General features: G+C 45.9%; 5 non-coding genes across 5 annotated transcripts; all 5 read left to right on the plus strand.

Annotated features, from left to right (window-relative positions):
• Positions 1 to 283: 283 nt before the first annotated feature.
• Positions 284 to 356, plus strand: TRNAR-UCU (transfer RNA arginine (anticodon UCU)). Its single transcript has one exon. It is a non-coding gene; the product is annotated as a tRNA-Arg (tRNA).
• Positions 357 to 2,395: 2,039 nt separating this feature from the next.
• On the plus strand, positions 2,396 to 2,468 carry TRNAR-UCU (transfer RNA arginine (anticodon UCU)). Its single transcript has one exon. It is a non-coding gene; the product is annotated as a tRNA-Arg (tRNA).
• Positions 2,469 to 2,630: 162 nt separating this feature from the next.
• Positions 2,631 to 2,703, plus strand: TRNAR-UCU (transfer RNA arginine (anticodon UCU)). The gene has a single exon. It is a non-coding gene; the product is annotated as a tRNA-Arg (tRNA).
• A 1,566-nt stretch (positions 2,704 to 4,269) lies between these two features.
• Positions 4,270 to 4,342, plus strand: TRNAR-UCU (transfer RNA arginine (anticodon UCU)). Its single transcript has one exon. It is a non-coding gene; the product is annotated as a tRNA-Arg (tRNA).
• A 5,107-nt stretch (positions 4,343 to 9,449) lies between these two features.
• Positions 9,450 to 9,522, plus strand: TRNAR-UCU (transfer RNA arginine (anticodon UCU)). The gene has a single exon. It is a non-coding gene; the product is annotated as a tRNA-Arg (tRNA).
• Positions 9,523 to 12,048: the final 2,526 nt, after the last annotated feature.

Here is a 12,048-nt window from a genome sequence, read left to right on the forward strand (position 1 = left end):
AGAGTAAACGTGCTAATGAAAAGAACGCTTGTGCATCACTCGCACATCGCCATCGTGGCCTAACAAATAAGGCATCGGTATTCTAAACGGGGGATTGCGGGTTCGAGTCCCGCCGAGGGTGGGTTATCCTTTTTCATTAACAAAGGATTTCTGCTACAGTTTTCTTGCTTGAACCAAAACATGTGCATTTCCCTTTCTCCTATATTAATTTTGATGGTGTGTTCTACTGTAACCTAAAGTAAAAGCGCTATTGAAAGAAACGCCAGTGCATCATCCGCACATCGCCTTCGTGGCCTAACGGATAAGGCATCGGTCTTCTAAACCGGGGATTGCGGGTTCGAGTCCCGCCGTGGGTGGGTTGTCCGTTTTTACTAAAAAAAGGTTTCTCCCACAGTTTTCTTGCTTGAACCAAAGCATATGCATTTCCTTTTCCTCTATATTCCTTTCGATGGTGTGTTTTACTGTAACCTAGAGTAAAAGCGCTAATGAAAGGAACGCCAGTGCATCGCACATGCTCTTGTGGCCTAACGAATAAGGCATCAGTCTTTTAAACGGGGGATATCGGGTTCGAGTCCCGCCGAGGGTAGGTTATTTTTTTTTCATTCACCGAAAAGGTTTCTGCAACAGTTTTCTTGCTTGAAGCAAAGCATATGCATTTCCTTTTCCCCTATATTCCTTTCGATGGTGTGTTCTACTGTAACCTAAAGTAAAAGCGCTAATGAAAGAAACGCCAGTGCATCATCCGCACATCACCTTCGTGGCCTGACGGATAAGGCATCGGTCTTTTAAGCCGGGAATTGCGGGTTCGAGTCCCGCCGAGGGTGGGTTATCCTTTTTTACTAACAAAGGGTTTCTCCCACAGTTTTCTTGCTTGCAGCAAAGCAAATGGGTTTTCTTTTTCTCTATATTCTTATCGATGGTGTGTTCTACTGCAACAAAGAGTAAAAGCGCTAATGAAAGGAACGCCAGTGCATCGCCCGCACATTGCCCTCGTGGCCTAACGGATAAGGCATCGGTCTTCTAAACCGGGGATTGTGGGTTCGAGTGCCGCCGAGGTAGGGTTATCCTTTTTCATTACCAATGTTTTGTGCTACAGTTTTCTTGCTTGAAGCAAAGCATGTGGATTTCCCTTTCTCCTATATTCCTTTCGATGGTGCGTTCTACTGTAACCTAAATTAAAAGCGCTAATAAAAGGAACGCCAGTGCATCGCCCGCACGTTGCCCTCGTGGCCTAACGGATAAGGCATCGGTCTCCTAAACCCGGGATATCGGGTTCGAGTTTCGCCGAGGGTAGGTTATTTTTCTTTTCATTCACCAAAAAGGTTTCTGCTACAGTTTTCTTGCTTGAAGCAAAGATTATGCGTTTCTTTCCCCCTATATTCCTTTCGGCGTTGTGTTCTAGTGTAACCTAGAGTAAACGCGCTAATGAAAGGAACCCCATGGCATCACTCGCACATCGGCTTCGTGGCCTAACGGATAAGGCATCGGTATTCTAAACAGGGGATTGCGGGTTCGAGTCCCGCGGAGGGTGGGTTGTCCTTTTTATTAACAAAGGGTTTCTCCCAAAGTTTTTTTGCTTGAACCAAAGCATATGCATTTCCTTTTTCCCTATATTCCTTTCGATGATGGGTTCTTTTGTAACCTAGAGTAAACGCACTAATGAAAAGAACGCTAGTGCATCGCTCGCACACCGCCCTCATGGCCTAACGAATAAGACATCGGTCTTCTAAGCGGGGGATTGCGGGTTTGAGTCCCGTTGAGGGTGGGTTATACTTTTTCATTACCAATGGTTTGTGCTACAGTTTTCTTGCTTGAAGCAAAGCATGTGCATTTCCCTTTCTCCTATATTCCTTTCGATGGTGCGTTCTACTGTAACCTAAATTAAAAGCGCTAATGAAAGAAACGCCAGTGCATCGCTCGCACATCGCCCTCGTGGCCTAACGAATAAGGCATCGGTCTTCTAAACCGGGGTTTGCGAGTTCGAGTCCCGCCGAGGGTGGGTTATCCTTTTTCAATACCAAGAGTTTCTTCAACAGTTTTCTTGCTTGAAGCAGAGCATATGTGTTTCCTTTTCCCCTATATTCCTTTCGATGGTGTGTTCGACTGCAACCTAGCGTAAAAGCGCTAATGAGAGGAACGCCCGTGCATCGCCCGCACATCGCCCTCGTTTCCTAATGGATAAGGCATCGGTCTCCTAAACCGGGGATTTCGAGTTCGAGTCCCGCCGAGAGTAGGTTCTTTTTTTCATTGACAGAAAAGGTTTCTGCTAAAGTTTTCTTGCTTGAAGCAAAGCATATGCGCTTCTTTTCCCTTATATTCCTTTCGATGGTGCGTTCTACTGTAACCTAAATTAAAAGCGCTAATGAAAGAAACGCCAGTGCATCGCTCGCACATCGCCCTCGTGGCCTAACGGATATGGCATCGGTCTTCTAAACCGGGGATTGCGGGTTCGAGTTCCGCTGAGGGTGGGTTATCCTTTTTCATTAACAAAGGGTTTCTGCTACAGTTTTCTTGCTTGAACCAAAGCATGTGCATTTCCCTTTCTCCTATATTAATTTCGATGGTGTGTTCTACTGTAACCTAAAGTAAAAGCGCTAATGAAAGAAACGCCAGTGCATCATCCGCACATCGCCTTCGTGGCCTAACGGATAAGGCATCGGTCTTCTAAACCGGGGATGGCGGGTTCGAGTCCCGCCGAGGGTGGGTTATCCTTTTCTACTAACAAAGGGTTTCTCCCACAGTTTTCTTGCTTGAACCAAAGCATATGCATCACCTTTTCCCCTATATTCCTTTCGATGGTGTGTTTTACTGTAACCTAGAGTAAAAGCGCTAATGAAAGGAACGCCAGTGCATCGCTCGCATATTGCCTTCGTGGCCTAACGAATAAGGCATCGGTCTTCTAAACGGGGGATGGCGGGTTCGAGTCCCGCTGAGGGTGGGTTATCCTTTTTCAATAAAAAAGGGTTTTGCTACAGTTTTCTTGCTTGCAGCAAAGCAAAGTCGTTTTTTCCCCCTATATTCCTTTCGATGGTGTGTTCTACTGCAACCTAGAGTAAAAGCGCTAATGAAAGGAACGCCAGTGCATCGCCCGCACATTGCCTTCGTGGCCTAACGAATAAGGCATCGGTCTTCTAAACGGGGGATGGCGGGTTCGAGTCCCGCTGAGGGTGGGTTATCCTTTTTCAATAGAAAAGGGTTTTGCTACAGTTTTCTTGCTTGAACCAAAGCATGTGCATTTCTCTTTCTCCTATATTCCTTTCGATGGTGTGTTCTATTGTAACCTAAAGTAAAGCGCTAATGAAAGGAACGTCATTGCATCGCCCGCACATCGCCCTCGTGGCCTAATGGATAAGGCCTCGGTCTCCTAAACCGGGGATTTCGAGTTCGAGTCCCGCCGAGGGTAGGTTCTTTTTTTCATTGACAGAAAAGGTTTCTGCTAAAGTTTTCTTGCCTGAAGCAAGGCATATGCGCTTCTTTTCCCCTATATTCCTTTCGATGTTGTGTTCTACTGTAACCTAGAGTAAACGTGCTAATGAAAAGAACGCTAGTGCATCGCTCGCACATCGCCCTCGTGGCCTAACAAATAAGGCATCGGTCTTCTAAACGGGGGATTGCGGGTTCGAGTCCCGCCGAGGGTGGGTTATCCTTTTTCATTAACAAAGGAATTCTGCTACAGTTTTCTTGCTTGAACCAAAGCATATGCATTTCCTTTTCCCCTATATTCCTTTCGATGGTGTGTTTTACTGTAACCTAGAGTAAAAGCGCTAATGAAACGAACGCCAGTGCATCGGTCGCACATCGCTCTTGTGGCCTAACGAATAAGGCATCGGTCTTTTAAACGGGGGATTGCGGGTTCGAGTCCCGCCGAGGGTGGGTTATTCTTTTTTATTAACAAAGGGTTTCTGCTAAAGTTTTCTTGCTTGCAGCAAAGCAAATGCGTTTCCTTTTTCCATATATTCCTTTCGATGTTGTGTTCTACTGTAACCTAGAGTAAACGTGCTAATGAAAAGAACGCTAGTGCATCGCTCGCACATCTCCCTCGTGGCCTAACAAATAAGGCATCGGTCTTCTAAACGGGGGATTGCGGGTTCGAGTCCCGCCGAGGGTGGGTTATCTTTTTTCATTAACAAAGGGTTTCTGCTACAGTTTTCTTGCTTGAAGCAAAGCATGTGCATTTCCCTTTCTCCTATATTAATTTCGATGGTGTGTTCTACTTAAGCTAAAGTAAAAGCGCTAATGAAAGAAACGCCAGTGCATCATCCGCACATCGCCTTCGTGGCCTAACGGATAAGGCATCGGTCTTCTAAACCGGGGATTGCGGGTTCGAGTCCCGCCGAGGGTGGGTTATCCTTTTTTACTAACAAAAGGTTTCTCCCACAGTTTTCTTGCTTGAACCAAAGCATATGCATTTCCTTTTCCCCTATATTCCTTTCGATGGTGTGTTTTACTGTAACCTAGAGTAAAAGCGCTAATGAAAGGAACGCCAGTGCATCGGTCGCACATCGCTCTTGTGGCCTAACGAATAAGCCATCGGTCTTTTACACGGGGGATTGCGGGTTCGAGTCTCGCCGAGGGTGGGTTATTCTTTTTTATTAACAAAGGTTTTCTGGTACAGTTTTCTTGCTTGCAGCAAAGCAAATGCGTTTTCTTTTCCCCTATATTCCTTTCGATGCCCCGCCGCGGTGGTCTAGTGGCTAAGGTACTCGGCTGCTGACCCGCAGAGCGCGGGTTCGAATCCCGGCTGCGGCGGCTGCATTTCCGATGGAGGCGGAAATGTTGTAGGCCCGTGTGCTCAGATTTGGGTGCAGGTTAAAGAACCCCAGGTGGTCTAAATTTCCGGAGCCCTTCACTACGGCGTCTCTCATAATCATGTAGTGGTTTTGGGACGTTAAACCCAACATTTCAATCAATTATATTTCATTCGATGGTGTGTTCTACTGCAACCTAGAGTAAAAGCGCTAATGAAAGGAATGCCAGTGCATCGCCTGCATATTGCCCTCGTGGCCTAACGGATAAGGCATCGGTCTCCTAAACCGGGGATATTGGGTTCGAGTCCCGCCGAGGGTGGGTTATCTTTTTTCATTAACAAAGAGTTTCTGCTACAGTTTTCTTGCTTGAAGCAAAGCATGTGCATTTTCCTTTCTCCTATATTAATTTCGATGGTGTGTTCTACTGAAACCTAAAGTAAAAGCGCTAATGAAAGAAACGCCAGTGCATCATCCGCACATCGCCTTCGTGGCCTAACGGATAAGGCATCGGTCTTCTAAACCAGGGATCGCGGGTTCGATCCCGCCGAGGGTGGGTTATCCTCTTTTACTAACAAAAGGTTTCTCCCACAGTTTTCCTGCTTGAACGAAAGCATATGCATTTCCTTTTCCCCTATATTCCTTTCGATGGTGTGTTTTACTCTAACCTAGAGTAAAAGCGCTAATGAAAGGAACGCCAGTGCATCGGTCGCACATCGCTCTTGTGGCCTAACGAATAAGGCATCGGTCTTCTAAACCGGGGATGGCGGGTTCGAGTCCCGCCGAGGGTGGGTTATCCTTTTTTACAAACAAAGGGTTTCTCCCACAGTTTTCTTCCTTGAACCAAAGCATATGCATTTCCTTTTCCCCAGATTCCTTTCGATGGTGTGTTTTACTGTAACCTAGAGTAAAAGCGCTAATGAAAGGAACGCCAGTGCAGCGGTCGCACATCGCTCTTGTGGCCTAACGAATAAGGCATCGGTCTTCTAAACCGGGGATGGCGGGGTCGAGTCCTGCCGGGGGTGGGTGATCCTCTTTCGGTAACAAAGAGTTTCTGCTACAGTTTTCTTGTTTGAAGCAAAGCATATGCGCTCCATTTCTCCTAAATTCCTTTCGATGGTGTGTTTTACTGTAACCTAGAGTAAACGCGCTAATGAAAAGAACGCTAGTGCATCGCTCGCACATCGCCCTCATGGCCTAACGGATAAGGCATCGGTATTCTAAACGGGGGATTGCGGGTTCGAGTCCTGCTGAGGTTGGGATATCCTTTTTCATTACCAAAGGGTTTGTGCTACAGTTTTCTGGCTTGAAGCAAATCATATGCGTTTCCCTTTCTCCCATATTCCTTTCGATGGTGTGTTCTACTGTAACCTAAAGTGAAAGTGCTAATGAAAGGAACGCCAGTGCATCGCCCGCACATTGCCCTCGTGGACTAACGAATAAGGCATCGGTCTTCTAAACGAGGGATGGCGGGTTCGAGTCCCGCTGAGGGTGGGTTATCCTTTTTCAATAAAAAAGGGTTTGTGCTACAGTTTTCTTGCTTGAAGCAAAGCATGTGCGTTTCTCTTTCTCCTATATTCCTTTCGATGGTGTGTTCTATTGTAACCTAAAATAAAGCGCTAATGAAAGGAATGCTAGTGCATCGCTGGCACATTGCCCTCGTGGCCTAACGAATAAGGCATCGTTCGTCTAAACCGGGGATTGCGGGTTCAAGTCCCACCGAGGGTGGGTTATCTTTTCTTATTAACAAAAGGTTTCTCCCACAGTTTTCTTGCTTGAACCAAAGCTTATGCATTTCCTTTTCCCCTATATTCCTTTCGATGATGTGTTTTACTCTAACCTAGAGTAACGCGCTGATGAAAAGAACGCTAGTGCATCGCTTGCACATCGCCCTCGTGGCCTAACGAATAAGGCATCGGTCTTCTAAACGGGGGATGGCGGGTTCGAGTCCCGCTGAGGGTGGGTTATCCTTTTTCAATAAAAAAGGGTTTTGCTACAGTTTTCTTGCTTGAACCAAAGCATGTGCATTTCTCTTTCTCCTATATTCCTTTCGATGGTGTGTTCTATTGTAACCTAAAGTAAAGCGCTAATGAAAGGAATGCTAGTGCATCGCTGGCACATTGCCCTCGTGGCCTAACGAATAAGGCATCGTTCGTCTAAACCGGGGATTGCGGGTTCGAGTCCCACCGAGGGTGGGTTACTCTTTTTCATTAACAAAGGGTTTGTGCTACAGTTTTCTTGCTTGAAGCAAAGCATGTGCGTTTGCTTTTTCCCTATATTCCTTTCGATGTTGTGTTCTACTGTAACCAAGAGTAAACGTGCTAATGAAAAGAACGCTAGTGCATCGCTCGCACATCGCCATCGTGGCCTAACAAATAAGGCATCGGTATTCTAAACGGGGGATTGCGGGTTCGAGTCCCGCCGAGGGTGGGTTATCCTTTTTCAATAACAAAGGATTTCTGCTACAGTTTTCTTGCTTGAACCAAAACATGTGCATTTCTCTTTCTCCTATATTAATTTCGATGGTGTGTTCTACTGTAACCTAAAGTAAAAGCGCTAATGAAAGGAATGCTAGTGCATCGCTGGCACATTGCCCTCGTGGCCTAACGAATAAGGCATCGTTCGTCTAAACCGGGGATTGCGGGTTCGAGTCCCACCGAGGGTGGGTTACTCTTTTTCATTAACAAAGGGTTTGTGCTACAGTTTTCTTGCTTGAAGCAAAGCATGTGCGTTTGCTTTTTCCCTATATTCCTTTCGATGTTGTGTTCTACTGTAACCAAGAGTAAACGTGCTAATGAAAAGAACGCTAGTGCATCGCTCGCACATCGCCATCGTGGCCTAACAAATAAGGCATCGGTATTCTAAACGGGGGATTGCGGGTTCGAGTCCCGCCGAGGGTGGGTTATCCTTTTTCATTAACAAAGAATTTCTGCTACAGTTTTCTTGCTTGAACCAAAACATGTGCATTTCCCTTTCTCCTATATTAATTTCGATGGTGTGTTCTACTGTAACCTAAAGTAAAAGCGCTATTGAAAGAAACGCCAGCGCATCATCCGCACATCGCCTTCGTGGCCTTACGGATAAGGCATCGGTCTTCTAAACCGGGGATTGCGGGTTCGAGTCCCGCCGTGGGTGGGTTATCCTTTTTTACTAAAAAAAGGTTTCTCCCACAGTTTTCTTGCTTGAACCAAAGCATATGAATTTCCTTTTCCCCTATATTCCTTTCGATGGTGTGTTTTACTGTACGCTAGAGTAAAAGCGCTAATGAAAGGAACGCCAGTGCATCGGTCGCACATCGCTTTTGTGGCCTAACGGATAAGGCATTGGTCTTTTAAACGGGGGATTGCGGGTTCGAGTCCCGCCGAGGGTGGGTTATCCTTTTTCATTACCAAAGGGTTTGTGCTACAGTTTTCTCGCTTGAAGCAAATCATATGCGTTTCCCTTTCTCCCATATTCCTTTCGATGGTGTGTTCTACTGTAACCTAAAGTGAAAGTGCTAATGAAAGGAACGCCAGTGCATCGCCCGCACATTGCCCTCGTGGCCTAACGAATAAGGCATCGGTCTTCTAAACGGGGGATGGCGGGTTCGAGTCCCGCTGAGGGTGGGTTATTCTTTTTCAATAAAAAAGGGTTTTGCTACAGTTTTCTTGCTTGAACCAAAGCATGTGCATTTCTCTTTCTCCTATATTCCTTTCGATGGTGTGTTCTATTGTAACCTAAAGTAAAGCGCTAATGAGAGGAATGCTAGTGCATCGCTGGCACATTGCCCTCGTGGCCTAACGATTAAGGCATCGTTCGTCTAAACCGGGGATTTCGGGTTCGAGTCCCACCGAGGGTGGGTTACTCTTTTTCATTAACAAAGGGTTTGTGCTACAGTTTTCTTGCTTGAAGCAAAGCATGTGCGTTTGCTTTTTCCCTATATTCCTTTCGATGTTGTGTTCTACTGTAACCTAGAGTAAACGTGCTAATGAAAAGAACGCTAGTGCATCGCTCGCACATCGCCATCGTGGCCTAACAAATAAGGCATCGGTATTCTAAACCGGGGATGGCGGGTTCGAGTCCCGCTGAGGGTGGGTTATCCTTTTTCAATAAAAAAAGGTTTTGCTACAGTTTTCTTGCTTTAACCAAAGCATGTGCATTTCTCTTTCTCCTATATTAATTTCGATGGTGTGTTCTACTGTAACCTAAAGTAAAAGCGCTAATGAAAGGAATGCTAGTGCATCGCTGGCACATTGCCCTCGTGGCCTAACGAATAAGGCATCGTTCGTCTAAACCGGGGATTGCGGGTTCGAGGCCCACCGAGGGTGGGTTACTCTTTTTCATTAACAAAGGGTTTGTGCTACAGTTTTCTTGCTTGAAGCAAAGCATGTGCGTTTGCTTTTTCCCTATATTCCTTTCGATGTTGTGTTCTACTGTAACCAAGAGTAAACGTGCTAATGAAAAGAACGCTAGTGCATCGCTCGCACATCGCCATCGTGGCCTAACAAATAAGGCATCGGTATTCTAAACGGGGGATTGCGGGTTCGAGTCCCGCCGAGGGTGGGTTATCCTTTTTCATTAACAAAGGATTTCTGCTACAGTTTTCTTGCTTGAACCAAAACATGTGCATTTCCCTTTCTCCTATATTAATTTCGATGGTGTGTTCTACTGTAACCTAAAGTAAAAGCGCTATTGAAAGAAACGCCAGTGCATCATCCGCACATCGCCTTCGTGGCCTAACGGATAAGGCATCGGTCTTCTAAACCGGGGATGGCGGGTTCGAGTCCCGCCGTGGGTGGGTTATCCTTTTTTACTAAAAAAAGGTTTCTCCCACAGTTTTCTTGCTTGAACCAAAGCATATGCATTTCCTTTTCCCCTATATTCCTTTCGATGGCGTGTTTTACTGTACCCTAGAGTAAAAGCGCTAATGAAAGGAACGCCAGTGCATCGGTCGCACATCGCTTTTGTGGCCTAACGGATAAGGCATCGGTCTTTTAAACGGGGGATTGCGGGTTCGAGTCCCGCCGAGGGTGGGTTATTCTTTTTTATTAACAAAGGGTTTCTGCTACAGTTTTCTTGCTTGCAGCAAAGCAAATGCGTTTTCTTTTCCCCTATATTCCTTTCGATGGTGTGTTCTACTGCAACCTAGAGTAAAAGCGCTAATGAAAGGAACGCTAATGCATCGCTCGCACATCTCCCTCGTGGCCTAACAAATAAGGCATCGGTCTTCTAAACGGGGGATTGCGGGTTCGAGTCCCGCCGAGGGTGGGTTATCTTTTTTCATTAACAAAGAGTTTCTGCTACAGTTTTCTTGCTTGAAGCAAAGCATGTGCATTTCCCTTTCTCCTATATTAATTTCGATGGTGTGTTCTACTGTAAGCTAAAGTAAAAGCGCAAATGAAAGAAACGCCAGTGCATCGGTCGCACATCGCTCTTGTGGCCTAACGAATAAGGCATCGGTCTTCTAAACCGGGGATGGCGGGGTCGAGTCCTGCCGGGGGTGGGTGATCCTTTTTCAGTAACAAAGAGTTTCTGCTACAGTTTTCTTGTTTGAAGCAAAGCATATGCGCTCCATTTCTCCTAAATTCCTTTCGATGGTGTGTTTTACTGTAACCTAGAGTAAAAGCGCTAATGAAAGGAACGCCAGTGCATCGGTCGCACATCGCTCTTGTGGCCTAACGAATAAGCCATCGGTCTTTTACACGGGGGATTGCAGGTTCGAGTCCCACCTAGGGTGGGTTACTCTTTTTCATTAACAAACGGTTTGTGCTACAGTTTTCTTGCTTGAAGCAAAGCATATGCATTTCCTTTCCTCCTATTATCCTTTCGATGATGAGTTCTACTGCAACCTAGAGTAAACGTGCTAATGAAAAGAACGCTAGTGCATCACTCGCACATCGCCATCGTGGCCTAACAAATAAGGCATCGGTATTCTAAACGGGGGATTGCGGGTTCGAGTCCTGCTGAGGTTGGGATATGCTTTTTCATTACCAAAGGGTTTGTGCTACAGTTTTCTGGCTTGAAGCAAATCATATGCGTTTCCCTTTCTCCCATATTCCTTTCGATGGTGTGTTCTACTGTAACCTAAAGTGAAAGTGCTAATGAAAGGAACGCCAGTGCATCGCCCGTACATTGCCCTCGTGGCCTAACGAATAAGGCATCGGTCTTCTAAACGGGGGATGGCGGGTTCGAGTTCCGCTGAGGGTGGGTTATCCTTTTTCAATAAAAAAGTGTTTTGCTACAGTTTTCTTGCTTGAACCAAAGCATGTGCATTTCTCTTTCTCCTATATTCCTTTCGATGGTGTGTTCTATTGTAACCTAAAGTAAAGCGCTAATGAAAGGAATGCTAGTGCATCGCTGGCACATTGCCCTCGTGGCCTAACGATTAAGGCATCGTTCGTCTAAACCGGGGATTTCGGGTTCGAGTCCCACCGAGGGTGGGTTACTCTTTTTCATTAACAAAGGGTTTGTGCTACAGTTTTCTTGCTTGAAGCAAAGCATGTGCGTTTGCTTTTTCCCTATATTCCTTTCGATGTAGTGTTCTACTGTAACCTAGAGTAAACGTGCTAATGAAAAGAACGCTAGTGCATCGCTCGCACATCGCCATCGTGGCCTAACAAATAAGGCATCGGTATTCTAAACCGGGGATGGCGGGTTCGAGTCCCGCTGAGGGTGGGTTATCCTTTTTCAATAAAAAAAGGTTTTGCTACAGTTTTCTTGCTTTAACCAAAGCATGTGCATTTCTCTTTCTCCTATATTCCTTTCGATGGTGTGTTCTATTGTAACCTAAAGTAAAGCGCTAATGAAAGGAATGCTAGTGCATTGCTGGCACATTGCCCTCGTGGCCTAACGAATAAGACATCGTTCGTCTAAACCGGGGATTTCGGGTTCGAGTCCCACCGAGGGTGGGTTATCTTTTCTTATTAACAAAGGGTTTCTCCCACAGTTTTCTTGCTTGAACCAAAGCATATGCATTTCCTTTTCCCCTATATTCCTTTCGATGATGTGTTTTACTGTAACCTAGAGTAACGCGCTGATGAAAAGAACGCTAGTGCATCGCTTGCACATCGCCCTCGTGGCCTAACGAATAAGGCATCGGTCTTCTAAACGGGGGATGGCGGGTTCGAGTCCCGCTGAGGGTGGGTTATCCTTTTTCAATAAAAAAGGGTTTTGCTACAGTTTTCTTGCTTGAACCAAAGCATGTGCATTTCTTTTTCTCCTATATTCCTTTCGATGGTGTGTTCTATTGTAACCTAAAGTAAAGCGCTAATGAAAGGAATGCTAGTTCATCGCTGGCACATTGCCCTCGTGGCCTAACGAATAA

This window comes from Rhipicephalus microplus, chromosome 2, assembly GCF_043290135.1.
Source record: "Rhipicephalus microplus isolate Deutch F79 chromosome 2, USDA_Rmic, whole genome shotgun sequence".
In the NCBI taxonomy this organism is placed as follows: Eukaryota; Metazoa; Arthropoda; class Arachnida; order Ixodida; family Ixodidae; genus Rhipicephalus; species Rhipicephalus microplus.